General features: G+C 45.1%; 1 protein-coding gene across 3 annotated transcripts in view; it reads left to right on the top strand.

Moving 5' to 3' along the window:
* RASAL2 (RAS protein activator like 2) overlaps positions 1 to 18,012 on the top strand; it is a 256,803-nt gene that overhangs the window by 50,928 nt on the left and 187,863 nt on the right. The window lies entirely within an intron of this gene.

Here is an 18,012-nt window from a genome sequence, read left to right as displayed (position 1 = left end):
CCGCCGACCTTCTGATTGGCAAGCCCACAGCGCCACCCGCATCCCACATTTAATACATATATTAAATATTGAAGAAAATCCTGACATCCACTTGGTTTACCTGTATGGATAAAAAAGGCATAACTAACATATTTATGGTGTGAGAAGGGCCTATTTCTTTAGGCAGTAGGGAAGGCAAACCTTTGTTTGCTTCTGTTCTTCTTCCCATCGGAAAGTGTAATGATCTGTTGGTTCTCTCAGCAGCTTTTGATACCATTGACCATGGTGTCCTTCTGGACCATCTAGAGGAGTTGGGAATCTGGTGGCACTGTTTTGCCGTGGTTCCGCTCCTTATTCCTGGGCCATGTCCAGAAAGTGGTGTTGGGGGATGCTTACTTATGGGATGCCTCAGGGCTCTGTCCTCTCCCCCATGTTTTTTAACATCTGTGTGAAGCCACTGGGAGAGATAATTAGAGGGGGTAGGGAGGTTATGCTGGGTTTTCACTAATATACAGGTGATACCCAGCTCTACCTCTCCTTTACATCAGAACGAGTGAAAGCAGTGAGTGTCCTGTGAGTGGTAGTTGGAGGATGGATGGCAGGTAATGGTTGAATCCTGACAAGACAGAAGTACTGTTTCTGGGGGAAAGGGTGTGAGTGGGTGTGGGGGGACTCTCTGGTCCTGAATGGGGTACCTGTGCCCCTGAAGGACCATGTGCTGTTGACTGCAAGCAGCCGCTCAGACCAGGATCTGCATTGGCTCCAGGAACCATTCAAAGTGTTGGTGCTGACCTTTAAAGCCCTAAACGGCTTCAGCCCTCCATGACCCTCGGGGTCCCTTCCAACTCTACAATTCTATGATTCTGTGATTTTACGATCCCCATCATTCAGCCCAGACACTGAGGTCCAGCTCCGAGGATCTTCTGGCAATCTTCTAACTGTGAGAAGTGAAGTTACAGGGAACCAGGTAGAGGGCCTTCTTGGCAGTGGCACCCACCCTGTGGAACACCCTTCCATCAGATGTCAAGAAGATAAATAACTATACAACTTTTTGATGACATCTGAAAGCAGCCCTGTTTTTAATGTTTGATGTTTTATTCTGTTTCTGTATGTGTTGGAAGCCATTCAGAGTGGCTTGGGCAACCCTACCAGATGGGCAGGGTAATAATAATAATAATAATAATAATAATAATAATAATAATAGTTGTTGTTGTTGTTGTTGTTGTTGTTATTGTTATTATTATTATTATTTGGGAAGCAACCTGTCTACTTTCCTTTAATTTGTAGAGGGTTGTTTTGCAGCATAGCCAGAATTCAATGCTGTCTAGTTTTTAAAGTGCATTAAATAATGCACTTTCTGCATGTGCTGGCAAAACCTTTGAGCCAGCATTTGCACTCTTAGATTTCAAAAAAGCATTTAGGTCTAAAGCTAAAAAAATAATAATAATAAAATAAGCATTTTGAAAAGGGCTGCTTGGAAAGCTGTACCACAAACGAAGAATTTTCCAATGCTCATAGGCCCTTGTCTCTGACAAATAGTAGAGAGAACACCTTGAATGTAGATTTTAAACTGCAGAGAGGGCATTGTGGATACTGCTACTGTATTGATAGTATAAATGTTTGCATTAAACGGAGGGGGATTGGGAAAGCAAGGGGGAAATAATTTATATAGGATTTAGTTAGTTATTTTGATCAGGGCTGTCTTTAGCAGATGTGGCGCCGGGGTGCAATATCCGCCCAGCGCCCCCAAATTACCACAGATAGTGTAGGGGTGGCCGTAGCTGCACACTGCCAGCCATTGGGGGGGGCACAACTCTCCCCCATGCTGCTGCAGGAGATCAATCCCCGCAGAGGCTTGGGAGTGAAGTTGCGCTTCTCCCAAGCCTCCTCAGCATGATAGCGATCCCCGCAGAGGCTTGGGAAGGAAGCTGTACGCCTGCCAGCCTTATGGTTGACGGGGTGCATGGCGGGCATGCAGGAAAAGGGGAGGCTGCCAGCAAAGCTGCGCAGCTCTCCCGCTTGCTGGGGCGCCCCTGAGAGCCGGTGCCCTGGTGCAACACCCCACTAAGCCCTATGGGAAAGATGGCTCTGATTTTGATGCAAAATGTGCAGGTTCCCCAAGTGATTTCTGTCCGATGAGCCAGATAGGCTGCTCCCGCCTTTGAGTGTTTTCAGCCAACGGGTGAATCAGAACAGCGATGAGAGGTGTTGGGACACAGTATAGAAATTCCGGGGGTCCAAAAGAGCTGCTGTTTTCCCAACCCCTTTAGCTTCCTTTTCTTCCCTGCTTCTGTCTCATTTTCTAGTTCCTGAAATCTCTGTAGTTTGTCCTTCCTTATTTCATAGCAACCAGGATGCATCTTTTCCTGTGATGGCTTTTAACATCTGAAAACCCAATCCACATACAGTGTTCTAGGCACAGAAAATCCTTTTGGCAATTCTGGGCCTGTTTTATATTTTGGCTAATTGGGAAGCCATTTCAAATTAAACTTGTAGAAAATGTTCTAGCATAGGCTTTTGATAATATATTGGTAAGGTTAAGAGCTATAATAATTATTGCACTCTTGTACACTTTTAACGGAATGGTATCATTATTTTGCTGAGATTCCTTCCTGCAGAATCCTGATTAAAGCTAGTGTGCTATTCTCCCTTCTCTGTCCAGCTTCCTGTTTTGCCGCAAGAAATCTCATGCTACTGGCAGTTCTACTGTGGCCTCGGTGATACAGTGGTACCCCGCAAGACGAATGCCTCGCAAGACGGAAAACCCGCAAGACGAAAGGGTTTTCTGTTTTGGAGGCACTTCGCAAGACGAATTTCCCTATGGGCTTGCATCGCAAGACGAAAGCCCATAGGGAAATGCTGGCGGTCGGGAGCAAAGACTTTCGCCCACAGCCGGCCTTCAGAAGAGGACCTCTTCTGAAGGCCGGCGGGGGGCAAAAGTCTTTGCTCCCCCCCGCCTGCCTCCCCCCCCCGCCTGCCCCGGGCGATCTTAAAATGCTGGCGGGCGGGAGCGAAGCGTTCGCTGCCGACCCCCAGCATTTTAAAATCTCCCCGGGACAGCAGAGAAGTCGGGAGCATTTTAAAATCTCCCCGTGTCCCGGGGAGATTTCAAAATGCTGGGGGGCTGCCGACCCCCAGCATTTTAAAATTTCCCCGGGACAGCAGAGAAGTCGGGAGCATTTTAAAATCTCCCCGTGTCCCGGGGAGATTTCAAAATGCTGGGGGTCGGCAGCGAACGCTTCGCTCCCGACCCCCAGCATTTTAAAACGCTGTTCCGAAGCGGGGGGCGGGAACATCTGCCCCAGCCGCCCCTCTTCGGAACGCTGTTCCGAAGCGGGGAGGGGGGGCGGGAACATCTGCCCCAGCCGCCCCGCTTCGGAACGCTGTTCCGAAGCGGGGAGGGGGGGCGGGAACAGCTGCCCCAGCCGCCCCGCTTCGGAACGCTGTTCCGAAGCGGGGAGGGGGGCGGGAACATCTGCCCCAGCCGCCCCGCTTCGGAACGCTGTTCCGAAGCGGGGAGGGGGGGCGGGAACATCTGCCCCAGCCGCCCCGCTTCGGAACGCTGTTCCGAAGCGCGGAGGGGAGGCGGGAACAGCTGCCCCAGCCGCCCCACTTCGGAACGCTGTTCCGAAGCGGGGAGGGGGGGCGGGAACAGCTGCCCCAGCCGCCCCACTTCGGAACACTGTTCCGAAGCGGGGCTGGGGGCGGGAACACCTTCTGAAGGCGGGCAGGGGGCGAAAGTCTTTCTCCCCCCTGCCTGCCTTCCCAGGGGCTTTTAAATCGCCCCGGACAGCGGAGAAGTCCTCCGCTGTCCGGGGCGATTTTAAAATGCCGCCCGCCAGCATTTTAAGATCGCCTGGACAGCGGAGAAGTCCTCCGCTGTCCCGGGGTTTTTTAAAATGCTGGGGGTGGGAAGAAAAGCCCTTGTCCCCCCCCCCAGCCTTCAGAAGAGGTCCGGGGACAGACTGTCCCCGGACCTGGTCTGAAGGCGGTTTCCCTAGGAATGCATTAATTGATTTTCAATGCATTCCTATGGGAAACCGTGCATCGCAAGACGAAAAACTCGCAAGACGAAGAGACTTGCGGAACGAATTAATTTCGTCTTGCGAGGCACCACTGTATTCTTGTTTTCAGAAGTTGAGTCAGGTTTTTTGGTGGTTCATTTCTGCCTTTGGTCAGTTCTTCAGCCTCTCTGTGGGAATTACCAGTGCATACATACCCAAGGACTGATGCATAGTTTGAAACGCTTCCAAGCACATTGGCAGCCTCTAGGTCCAAGGCATTGCACTGCATTTTCAGGTTAGCTAGGATTCCTGTGGCCTGCGTCACTCTGGCAGGAGTGTGAAAGCTGCCACGAAAGGAGAGGCTGGAAACTGCTGCACACTAACTAGAGTTAACAATCCGTACAAGAACCCTGGAGCTTGCTGAAAAAGAAACCTCTGTAATCTTTTCTGAAGTTTTCTTTTTAGACTTGGTAGCAAGGTTTTGTGCATAATTTAGATGGGGCCGCAGCCACTGCAATGTGTTCATTTCTGTTTCAACCGCATTTCTTATTGCCAAAATGGAAAATGTTAATGAAGACCCCAGTTTTCATCTGTTGTTAAATCTGAGCCTGTTTTATATCGGAAGTATATCTGTAACTATATCAATCCATAATATTGATCTGGACTACATCTGTAACTGTATCTGCAACCAAGAGTATAATTCAGTACTGTAATGTCAACTTTTTGTTATATATATTTACAATAGTATTTAGATTTTAACAGAAAATAGGTCAATAATATAGAAAAGAAACTGAACAATATAACCTAATATCTAATGAATATATTCATGTAAAAGAAAAAAAATTATGATTTCCCCCTCAATCTATCTTAAAATCTACCAGTCAGTTTTGTATATTCTGTTAACATTTCACAAATGGAAAATAGGGACGCTCTGTACCAGACTGAGTTGGACAAGGGATGGGAGTCTTTTAGCTCAGTAGCCTGACATAGCAGACAGTGGAGAAGCCAAAACAATCCACACTCAGATGTGCCACAAGCAGGAAGTGGGAACGAGAACTGCCGTACATCCAAAAAGTGCTCCAGTTGACACAGGCACTAAGACAACTACAGTCTATACAACAAATCAGTACATTAAAAATCATGTATGCCCTGCATTGCCTTGTTCTTTCTTATATTTCTGTGTTTTGAAGCAAGTAGATCCTACTTTGCAGACACTGAAGCCATGTTGTTTATTGGTCTCTTTTTGGTAACACACAGGAAGCTGACATAGCAGGTCAGAATATTTGTTGATCTGACTGAGCATTGGTCTACTGTGATTAAGGCAAGACACAGAACTGCCAAGTTCAGTTCTTTGCAATGCTTATTATACTATGCCTGGTAGAAGACAACGAGAATGGTGTGGTTGCCTGTTGAGTCTAGGGAGTCTGTGGTGCAAATTTGTGCAGTTTTAAGTCAGAAGCAGACTTTTGGGGATGACTAACTTCCCCAGTTTGGTCCCCGATCAAAGTTGGGCTTTTGTTGTAACAGCATCTGGAACCTTTCCTGCTTTTAAGTCTCACTGGTGCTCCCAGTGGATTTGTCCTCCATAACATAATTTTCCGTTATGACTTCATTTTCCATTAACACAACAACGTGGAACATCTAGCAATAAAATGTCTGGGATGGCAATGACGCATGATGTCACAGGCAAGGCCAGAGGCTATTGTTCCACATGGTTCTTTCAACATTACGGTTTTGAACTCGGCAGCACATTCATTCGGAATGACGAATAAACTTGCCAGGGCTACCCCAAAAAATGCTGTGTCCCCTTCCCACTGAGTTGCCATGTCAGGTCCACAGTGTTCTTTTCTGCCTTGTCTCTGCTACCAGCACCAAAATGCTTCAATTCCTTCTGACTATTGATGTGCATTTTCAAGTGTTGTTCTATGATGTGTATTTAAAGCCTAACTTAAATACCACTTCTGACAAAATTCTATTTTGCTGCTCTTTCTGGTGATTAGAGTGTTCTTCCTATGCAATTTTTTTACGTTGTCAGAAGTAGCCCCTCTGTAGAAGGAAAATCAATTTTATAGTGAGACCAGGGTTTTGTGCTATATTTTTGCATTGCTCTCTCTCTGTCCCTCTGTCTCTCTGTCTGATACAAAACAAAGAGCTTCAATTGCAAAGGCTGCACTTGTGTGCAAATCTAGTTGTTAAAGTCATACCATGTGGCTCCCCTTTGAGAATCCTCATACTGCCATATATTGGATGGGGCTGTTGCTTCAGTCGCCAGTGTGGAGATCCAGTGTGGTGTAGTGGTTAAGAGCGGTGGACTCGTAATCTGGGGAACCGGCTTCGCGTCTCCGCTCCTCCACATGCAGCTGCTGGGTGACCCTGGGCTAGTCACGCTTCTTTGAAGTCTCTCAGCCCCACTCACCTCACAGAGTGTTTGTTGTGGGGGAGGAAGGGAAAGGAGAATGTTAGGGTAGTGATAAAGCGGGATATCAAATCCAAACTCTTCTTCTTCCAGCATCTTTCTCAACACTGGCTTCCTACTCTGGCCTTGTCCTTGATGCTGCTTCCTTCCGCTATTTTCTTTATGAGCTTCCACAACATCATTTATAGGCTTGCCACTTGGACTCTTTGTCCCAGAATGACTCCCAAGTCTGTAATTCCGCCCCCAGCTTTACAAATCACCCCACATACAGGCCTTTGAATCCATTTCCCCCCGGTTTCCTTTCTTTGAACGCTGCTTTAGTAGACACCGTCCTCTTCGTTCTCTTCCCCTAACTTCCCAGCTCTGTAAGCAGAGTGGAATGCACCCCCCTCTTCCCACTCTCTTAATTTCCTCTTTTTTTTATTCCCAATCAAACGCACACCATCCTTGGGGCAATCCTGTCTTTTTTAAAAATAATTTTAATTAAATTTTCATTTTATAAAATTAATTATCCACTTTACTTCTTTTGCTCTTAAGAGCTTAACAACTCCCCCCCCCCCGCCCCCACCTCTTGGTTTTCAAAGTTCATCTTTATGGCATAGCATTTATACATTCTCCAATTTAGGTTTCACTCATTTAAAATATCACAATTTTAAAATAAATATGAAAAGGTAAGAACAATTATCATTCCAGTCATACCTCATGTTACGTTTGCTTCATGTTACGCTTTTTCAGTTTGTGTCCCACGGCGACCCGAAAGTACAGTGGTACCTCGGGATGCGAACGGGATCCGTTCCGGAGCCCCATTCGCATCCTGAACAGAATGTAAGATGCGACTGTGCGTCTGCGTGTGTGTGGGTCGCGTTTCGTCGCTTCCGCGCATGCGCGTGACGTCATTTTGACCGTCTGTGCATGCATGAACGGCGAAATCCGGAAGTAACACGCTCCGTTACTTCCGGGTTGCAGCAGAGCGCAACTGGGAAATACTTATCCTGAAGCGTATTTATCCCTAGGTATGACTGTACTGGAAAGGGGTAGTTCCGGGTTTCGCCGCTTGTGCATGCGCAGAAGCGCTAAATCGTGCTTTGCACATGCACACAAGCACCAAATCGCACCACGCACCTGCGCAGATACGGCACTTCAGGTTGCAGACTTTCATGTTGCGAACAGGCCTCCGGAACGGATCCCATTCGCAACCAGAGGTACCACTGTATAAGTCTTCTTACAACCCTGCTAGTGTTGTTAGTTGTTTACAATGGTTCCTCAGATATTGTATAAATTTGCTCCAGTCTTTTTGGAAAGCTTGATCACTCTGGTTTTGGATTTTTCCGGTCAGCTTCGCCAATTCCGCAAAGTCCATCATCTTCACCTGCCACTCTTCTTTGGGGGCATTTCTGTCCTATCCCTCCGTGTCAAAGGGAGACAAGTGATCTCCAGCCTGACCTTGTTCACTGTCAGTGGGGTCTTTGGCAGGTACGCACAGAAGTGTGGCATAGTTGTCACTGCCTCCTCACCCATGTCTTCCTTGTTTCTTTAAAACACATGGAAACAGCAGCCTTTAAAAAATCCCATGCAGGGCCCGGTTGGGTGGGCAGACCATCGGCAGGGTGTGCCTCGCAAGCCACAGGATATGGCCTGGCCTCTGTTGCTTTGTCTCCTGATCTCAACACTGAGTTAGGAGAGAAAGAGCTCTGCCTGCTCTAGGGATGGCTCTGTGAAGTACAGGCAGCGTTGCTTGAGCTCAACACTGTCAGACTCAGCATTAAGGCTTGGAGATAAAGGTAAAGGTACCCCTGCCCGTACGGGCCAGTCGTGTCCGACTCTAGGGTTGTGCGCTCATCTCACTTAAGAGGCCGGGGCCAGCGCTGTCCGGAGCCACGTGGCCAGCGTGACGAAGCTGCTCTGGCGAGCCGGCACCAGTGCAGCACACGGAAACGCCGTTTACCTTCCCGCTATAAAGCGGTACCTATTTATCTACTTGCACTTAGGGGTGCTTTCAAACTGCTAGGTGGGCAGGAGCTCGGACCGAAAGACGGGAGCTCACCCCGCCGCGGGGATTTGAACCGCCGACCATACGATCGGCAAGTCCTAGGCACTGAGGTTTTACCCACAGCGCCACCCGCGTCCCATTAAGGCTTGGAGATACTGGTTTGTTTGTTTTTAATCCCTGTGTCTGCTCTTAATCTTTCTCCAAACAGCGGGCACAGAATGAGGGGTTCACCTGCATGTACCCTTAATAATAAATAGGACCCTGCTTACATGTGCCCATCAGATATGTGGCTGACCATCAGTGAGGGCCCTCAAGCCCAAAAATGTTTGCCAACCCAATGCAGAAAGAGTAATCCATGTCTTGAATCTATAAATTTTGCAAGTTTTATTTATCTATTTATTTGCCTATTTATTTATTTTGCTTCATAAAATTTATACGCCTCATTTTGTAAAAACAAGCAAACAAACCACAATGTGGATTACAGAAGACCAAACAGTAAAATGGAGAAAAACTCGCAACTATACTTTAAAACTTACACAAGTTAAATACCAAAACAGATTAAAATTACCTCGGCTTTCTAAGCATCTGGGTAGGCTTGTCTAAACAAGAATGTTTTTAGCAGGCCCCCAAAAGAGTACAGCGAAGGTGCATGCTTGATCTCATTTTCCCATTTTAAATTTACCTTCACTTCTTGTCATGTGCCAACTAATAGGTGTTAAAAGTGACAATGGATGTTGTTTTATATCTTCCCACCTTCTCCACACTAATGTCTAGCATCATCCTAATTATTTCTCTAATACGTTGATGTGCTTGTAAACAACACATTTTTCCAAATGTTAACTACTGTTCCCTGCTGCTGTTCTCAGAATAATTAGTAGAGATAGTGAAAGTTTATATTAAATGTGGGAAGACTGTTATAATTTTTCATGCGGTTGTTTTATTATTATTATGTTGTGTAAATTATGCTTTTAATGTTGTATCCCACCCTGGGATCTTTGGATAAAAGGTGCTAGATAAATTTAAAAATAATAATAAATTTTACCCCACTTTTCCAATGCATCTTTACACTCTTCAAATTCCCTCACTATGATACAAAAGGTCTGTATAGTTAAAGCCATGGTTTTCCCAGTAGTAATGTATGGAAGTGAGAGCTGGACCATAAAGAAGGCTGATCGCCGAAGAATTGATGCTTTTGAATTATGGTGCTGGAGGAGACTCTTGAGAGTCCCATGGACTGCAAGAAGATCAAACACATCCATTCTTAAGGAAATCAGCCCTGAGTGCTCACTGGAAGGACAGATCGTGAAGCTGAGGCTCCAATACTTTGGCCACCTCATGAGAAGGGAAGACTCCCTGAAAAAGACCCTGATGTTGGGAAAGATGGAGGGCACAAGGAGAAGGGGACGACAGAGGACGAGATGGTTGGACAGTGTTTTCGAAGCTACAAACATGAGTTTGACCAAACTGCGGGAAGCAGTGGAAGACAGGAGTGCCTGGCGTGCTCTGGTCCATGGGGTCACGAAGAGTCGGACACGACTAAACGACTAAACAACAAAATGATGCAAAAAGCCATTAACCTACCTTGACTAATCTTGTGTCCTCCCCACTAAACCCATCATCTTTTTCAGTGTCCTCTCCAGCCATTCTCCAGTATTCTATGACTACTTGCCACTTCTGTAGATTATTACCATGAGCACATACAGTGCTGGAAGGAGAGGAACATGAAGACTTAGAACAGGCATAGGCAAACTCGGCCCTCCAGATGTTTTGGAACTACAACTCCCATCACCCCTGACTACTGCTCCTGTTAGCTAGGGATGATGGGAGTTGTAGTCCCAAAACATCTGGAGGGCCGAGTTTGCCTATGCCTGGCTTAGAAGAACATGTGATCATTTCATGTATGTGGCTGGAATCTGCCATAGAAATCTTGCTTGTGATGTTTCCTAGCATGCTTCTTCCTGGACAAGAGATACTGAAGCACGCAACAGTACCCTGTGGGTAATGCACCCCACCTCGGTGTGTATGTGCTGCCCCATCCCACTCAACATCATCAATTGCCCTCTTTCTTCTGTCGCTATGTATCTGAACACTGTCTTTCATCTATTAACTGGAGTGTCTCCTTGTTTACCTTTGGAAAGAAAAAAAATGCCAGCCATCTTAAAAGGTTGCTCAGGCAGCGGCCTCCCGAGAATGCAGAATACTGTAAAGGTCCTCCACAATTTTTAATGAGCAGATTTAACTGCCACAGCTAACCTCTTGCCTCGAGGCGTCTGTTTTATGCTGTTAATAAGGTCACAACTACCATCAGATTTGAGTTTGGGGACCTCGTAGTATTGAGCAGAATACAAAATACACATGGTGTGGAAGGAGGAGTAGGCGCCCATAAGCAACTGAGGAAGGGGAGAGTAAAACTGACTTGTTTTGAACTCTATATGCGATACTCAAGAGATAGAAAGTGGAGCGAAAATTCCAGGGGCAATGCCACAGATTAATGGGATGGCATCTGAAATTGGAACATGTCAGAAGTGAAACTTTATGTTCAATTCTGCGGTTACAATAAATTATGGAAATGGTTGTAAATTACCAGTTGTTCCAATTTGCTATGATGATGATGATGATGATGATTATTATTATTATTTATACCCCGCCACTCTGGTTTCCCCAGCCACTCTGGGTGGCTTCCAACAAAATATTAAAATACAGTAAAATACAGTAATGATAACACCTTGGAAATATTTAGAAATACTTTTGGGAGGAAATTGTGGTTCTTTGTCACATGATTAAGATGGAGGGTTACAAAACTCAGTATCTTTCACAAATATTATGATTGCTGGTTTTTTTGGGGGTGGGGGTGGGGGTTAATCCTTTCCCCACTCATACTTCTTCCCAGACATCCATCTTGCTCAGGGTTCTTTGAGGCAGATACTCAAAGATATTCAAAACTGAGCGCTGCATTCTCTGTTTTCTATAATGCCAGGGCTGCAGTTTTTAGATATCTTGTCTATATTAATGTGTGGTAGTTGAATGCATGGATATAATAATGGCGTCCAGGACGTCACCTGCGCAATAGTGCAGAAACAGAAGCTGAACATGAGGTCAGAAAGAGGATTCTTCAAGGAAGACTTTTGCTATTTATGCACACCGTAATTATTCATGGAACTTTGAAGTGTCAGGCATAGCCCTACTGGCTTTAGCCCAAACGTAGCAGAGTTTTCCTGCACAGCGAGGAAGCTAGTTGTGGCAGTAATGACTAGTCAGCTAGACTCAGAAGAACTATTTACAGGATTTATTAAAAGGAAAAATAAAACCAGCAGAGTTTCTGCATACAAATAAAAGCAAAATAAACCCTCTCTTTCTTTCTCTCTCTCTCTCATAACCATACACAGCACTTCTAACTCCTAACACACCTCACATCAAACTGTGCTAGCAATCCCTAGATAACAGAGTTGAGTGCTGCTCGTTAACCAATCAGAGTGAGTAGTTTCTAGGTCAAGCAGACCTGGGCTTTCTGCCAAGAGTAAATTGACTCCAGCTTGAGTTAATTGGAGAAGCTAGAATCTGCAAGTTTCCCACGAGAACCAATTAATAGAAACTGAACACCCCCTCACAGATTCTGCTGAACAATTAACACCAAATACACCTATGTAGGAGATTATTTTTCCAGCAAACCTAAACCCTTGCACATTCGCTTGTTCTTTATCTTTGCCAATGGTTTAGTTAACACATCTGCTACATTTTCTTCACTTGACACATAAGTACAGGTGATTACATTGTCTTGTACACAGCAACGTACATTTTGGTATTTTACAGAGATATGTTTGGAACGCGATTTGAAACCCTCTGTTTTACTTAATGTTATACAAGCTTGATTATCAATGTAAACTTGTACTGGTTCTCCACAATTTACATTTAAATCTGCTAACAAATGCTTGAAATAAATCACCTCGTTGCACAATTCACTCAATGCGGCGTACTCTGATTCCGTTGATGACACACTTACAACGTCTTGCTTGCGTGACCGCCAGCTGATTAAAGCTCCACCGACCATTATGACTAGTCCTGTGACAGATTTTCTATCTGGCAAATTTCCCCAGTCACTATCACAGTAGCAACTCAACATTTCATCCTCTGAAGAATTTAATTGTAACATATAGCCAATTGTCTGCTTGAGATACCTCAGAACTTGTTTTACCCCTTTCCAGGCATTTAGTGTGGGTTTTGAGACCAATCTACTTAATATGCCTACTGCGTAGCTAATATCAGGTCTGGACCACTGTGCTATATACAATAAACTTCCAATTACAGAGTGATATACATCAGGATGTTCAAATTCAGGACTCTCATCTGTGTGAAGTGTTTTTATGAAACCTGGATCCATAGGCACCGCTGCCCCTTTGCAATCCTGCATCCTGTATGTAGTCAGTAGTTGTTTAACTTTGTTCTGCTGACTAATTAGGCAGCTGCCATCTTGGGCCCAGCACACTTCCAACCCTAGATATGTCCTAACCGGGCCTAAGTCCTTCACTTTGAACTTACTGGACAATTGCTTGGCAAACCTTTTAGTTTGTTTATCTGTTTTACAGGCATACAATACATCATCTACATAAATCAGACAAAACTCTTGATCACTGCCTGTACCACGTACATAAACACAATTGTCAGCTGTACTCTGCTTGAAACCAAATGACACTAAGGCCTCATGGAAACATTTGTTCCAAGATCTTGCAGCCTGTTTGAGACCGTATAGAGCTTTGTTTAATTTCAACACTCTATTGGAACCTGTCTCATAACCAGGCGGTTCGGCTAGATACAGGTCTTCTGATATTGGTGCATGTAAATATGCAGTCTGAATATCAAAATGGTTCAACAGGAGTTTTCTCTTTGCTCCAAGCGTTAGAATCAGCCTTACACTGTCCCCCTTAGCAGTAGGGGAAAAAATCTCGTCATAATCTTTTCCAGGCCTCTGAGAATATCCTTGAGCCACTAAACGAGCTTTGTATTTGTACTCTCCTGTCACCAGAGGTTTAAGTTTGTACACCCACCTGCAGCCTACAATCTTTGCCCCCTCAGGCGCTGCTACTGGTGTAAAAACCTTGTGCTCATTCAGAGAGGACATCTCTTCCTCCATTGCCTGTTTCCAGCGCTCTGCCTCCTCTTTTGGTAACTTTAACACCTCCTGAAAACTCTTGGGTTCTGCACTTACACTAAACACATTTGCAGTATCTGGGGAAAAACGCACCGGAGGCACTCCTTTGTTTTGTCTTTTAGATCTTCTGGGAGAAAATTTTTCTTCTGACCCACTTTCCTCCTCAGAACTACGATCTCTCTTTTGTTGCTTAGCAACTGGTCTTCCACTTTCTTGAGAGCTCTTATCTGAACTTTCCTCCCCCTCAGACTCTGACTCTCTGTGTCTACCTTCAGAGTCATGAAGCTCCTGGGAAGGTTCAAACCAAACCTCAGTATTGGCATGTAGTCTCTCCCAGCCACTATGTTCACAAAAACTGGCATTCCTGGAGATCACAATGCCATTCGTCCCTTCAGCAAAGCGGAAACCTTTTCCCAGCTCCTGGTAACCCACAAACACTAACTGTTTGGTCTTAGGATCTCCCTTTTTCCTCATTTGTTTCGGAATTAATACCCAGGCTTTTGATCCAAACACATGCAAATGGTCAATTTTGGGTTTTTTCTGAAACAATTTAAAGTACGGGGTTGTACCTATTGTTTGATGAAAGAGCCTATTTTGGAGATAACACGCGGTGAGCATGCTCTCCCCCCAATAAGACATGGGTAAATCAGCATCATCAAGCATGGCAAACATCATATCTTGTAAAGATCTGTTTTTTCGCTCTGCAACGCCATTCTCCTCTGGGGAAAAAACGTTCGTTTTTCTATGCCCAATGCCACGCTTTTGTAACCAATCTCTAAAGGCATTTGACATAAACTCGCCGCCTCTGTCCGTCTGAATCCTTTTGAGTTTAACAGACAGAAATCTTTCCACAGATGCCACCCAGCCTTTAAACTTAGTGAACACGTCACCCTTATTTTTCATGGGAAAAACCCAAGAATAACGTGTGGCGTCATCCACAATTGTTAGTGAAAAACGCGATCCACCCCTGCTTACAGCAAATGGACCAATTACGTCCATGTGAACCAGCTGTAGCGGTGACTCACTGACTCTGTCACTTCTGGGGTAAGAGACTCTGTGGGTTTTAACCTTTTTACACACATTACAATCAAGGTACTTGTTACAACTCTTTAAATTACCCCCATCAGCCAATTCGGACATTTTTAGTACACTTTTCCAGCAAGCATGCCCCATTTTCCTATGCAATAAGTGCACACAGCTGTCATGTATAGCTTTGTTACTCACTGCAGGCTGAGATTTACTGACTACTGCTGCAACTTGAGATCCTGCTTTAAGCCAAAACAAGCCTCCCTCTGACTTAGCAGTGCCTAAAATCTCACCAGCCTTCTTAATAATGCAACTGTCTCCTTCAAAATACACTTTAAACCCAGCTTTCAGCAAACAATCTACAGACATCAGATTGCTCCTTAATGACGGCACACAAAGTACATTTTGCAGGCATTCACGAAGACAAGGAACATAAACTGCACCCCCCGAAATCACTTCAGAAGTACTTCCGTCTGCTAGAGCCACCTGGCTGCGCTGTGCTGAGTTCTTGGAAACAAACAATTCATCTGAATTCACGATGTGGCGAGACGCTCCCGAATCGACCACCCAGACCGTTTGTTTCTCATCAGCACTCTTGACCTCGCCGGTCACCAGCTGAGCCGACTGTTTTCGTTTGAAGAATTTCATTTTACGCTGCTGCTGCTGATCTCGTCTCTGCTCCTGCACCGGCAACTGAGACTTGACCAACTCCGGACATTGTCGTTTTAGATGCGCTGAAGACCCACATCGGAAACAACGCCTAACAGCAAACGCTGACTCCTCACCGGTACGCTGCTTTTGCTTCACCTCTGGCACGGCATGAGAACTCCTTCCAAACCGTCCACCTGTAGAAGCTTCTGCAGCCAACGACCTTTCTTGCTTCTTCTGCCATTCTTCAATCAAACGCCCAGTAACGTAACTGACTGATAAATCACGCTCCTGTATGCCTTCTAGAGACAAAACTAAATTATCCCAGCTTTCCGGGAGAGAACTCAAAATGATAGTCACCTTCTCCTGCTGGTCTAACGCACAGTCTCTTTCCTGTAGTGCAACAAACTTTAACTGTAAACTGTGTAGGTGTTCTTGCATTGTAACCCCAGGCTGTAACATTGCCTTGTACAATGCCTTGCGAATGAACAGCTTGGAAACCGCTGTCTCACGCACATGGAGTTCTTTAAGTGCTTGCCACACACCTCTAGCTGTCTTGATTCCCCTCACATACGGCAACTGGGAATCTTCCAGCCCCAAGACAATTGTGGCCCTTGCTCTTTGGTCTTTATCGAGGTCTTCATCATCAGGCTTTGCAGGAAACTTACTCACCACTTGCCAGAGACGATCCCTCTGCAGCACTGCCTGCATGCGTTCCGACCACAGCAAGTAATTGGAGTCATTCAGACGCTCAAAAGCCATCTGACCTGGTTGTGAGGCCATCTTGAGAGCGATGTCCCTGGAACCCGGAACCAGCTACTCACGACCACCGAGAGAGAGAACAGGAACCACAGCACCCAGCACTCACACGCTGCAGCTGTTGTCCTTGTGTCCGCTGCGTCACCAGCTCACCACGGTCAGGAACCAGCCAGGAACAACAACTTCTGGAACTACTGGAACCAACGCCGTTGATGCTGACACCACCGCAACTCAGGCTGGCAGCACAATGCCCATAACCTCATGGAACTTTGAAGTGTCAGGCATAGCCCTACTGGCTTTAGCCCAAACGTAGCAGAGTTTTCCTGCACAGCGAGGAAGCTAGTTGCGGCAGTAATGACTAGTCAGCTAGACTCAGAAGAACTATTTACAGGATTTATTAAAAGGAAAAATAAAACCAGCAGAGTTTCTGCATACAAATAAAAGCAAAATAAACCCTCTCTTTCTTTCTCTCTCTCTCTCATAACCATACACAGCACTTCTAACTCCTAACACACCTCACATCAAACTGTGCTAGCAATCCCTAGATAACAGAGTTGAGTGCTGCTCGTTAACCAATCAGAGTGAGTAGTTTCTAGGTCAAGCAGACCTGGGCTTTCTGCCAAGAGTAAATTGACTCCAGCTTGAGTTAATTGGAGAAGCTAGAATCTGCAAGTTTCCCACGAGAACCAATTAATAGAAACTGAACAATTATTCAGATGACTGAAAAGTTTCCATTTTAAGTTGTAATAAGCTGAATTATAGACCAGTATTAACTGTACTTCTTGAATTTTGACATCATGTTGGCCACGGCATGCCACTTAATTTTGTGGGTTAAACGCTTTTGAACACATGACACAATTTATTTCAGTAGGGCCTTTGGCTATCAACCATATATTTGGGGCATGGCAATTTTATTGGATTCAAGAGGGGAAAGATCTGAGTGTACATGGCAGCGACATATCATTTGGAGACAGTGTTATAGCTTCCTCACTTTCTATATATAGACAGAGATTATTGTGCAGATGTTGCTTATGGACAGGAAGTTTGGCCTTCCCCTTCCTACATGCCGTCTAGGGTGTGTTTGAAGTCAGCTGTACAATGTCCTGCTGGCCTGCTGTGCTTCTCTTTCATAGCATATGTTTGATATGGAGTCTGCTTGCATTGGCAGGCCTCTTACGTTTGATAGGCTCTATGTGGAGGATGTGGCTTGTCACGACTGTATGAAATGAAGAAAGGAGCTCGGATGAGAAGCGGTCTGTTTTTAATTTTTATTTGAGCAAGACTAAACCCTTATCCTTAACACTAAGGCGTGCTTCACGTATGACATTTCTCTTACCTGGATGCTACTGGTAGGGGTGGCGAGGTGGGAAATAAACATCATTTCGGACTGTTGTGACAGCCAGTTGACCAATCAAATATTGTTAGATTCACAGTGAAGCCACAAATGCCACTGTGAATGTAGCACAGGCATCCCCAAACTCAGCCCTCCAGATGTTTTGGGACTACAATTCCCATCATCCATGACCTGTTAGCTAGGGATGATGGGAGTTGTAGTCCCAAAACATTTGGAGGGCTGAGTTTGGGGATGCCTGATGTAGCATGTCACTGATCCAACCTTGTTATGTTACACAAATTCATTTAACTTTTTTTTTTAAGTGACATTATTAACTAATTTGCTGTTGTAGCTATCATAAGTATCAGATATATTGCTTTGTGCTAATATTATTTATTTATTACAGGTTACATCAATTATTTAAAAATAGCTGTTCTTTGCTTTACTGGTCGTTTGACCTTAATCCTCTTTTGACCGTTCAAGGTGTCCAATTCTAGCAGATATTCTGTTTCAGAATAGGTCAAGATGTCATGGAAAGTCACCGTTGTCTTAGATTTTCAATGTGACTAAGTTTTAATTTATATATATTTTTAACTGTTGCTATATCTGCATTGTCCCTGTTCTACCTAATTGCAAATTCAAATGTATCCCTATCGTGTTTTATGACTTCCTTGATATTGTATGTGGGCTTGAACTGGTCTGTGACCGAAA

The sequence above is a fragment of the Podarcis bocagei genome (genome assembly GCF_964188305.1).
Source record: "Podarcis bocagei genome assembly, chromosome: 5".
Classification (NCBI taxonomy): domain Eukaryota; kingdom Metazoa; phylum Chordata; class Lepidosauria; order Squamata; family Lacertidae; genus Podarcis; species Podarcis bocagei.
Note: the sequence above shows the minus strand (reverse complement) of the source record. Positions and strands in the feature narration are given on the sequence as shown.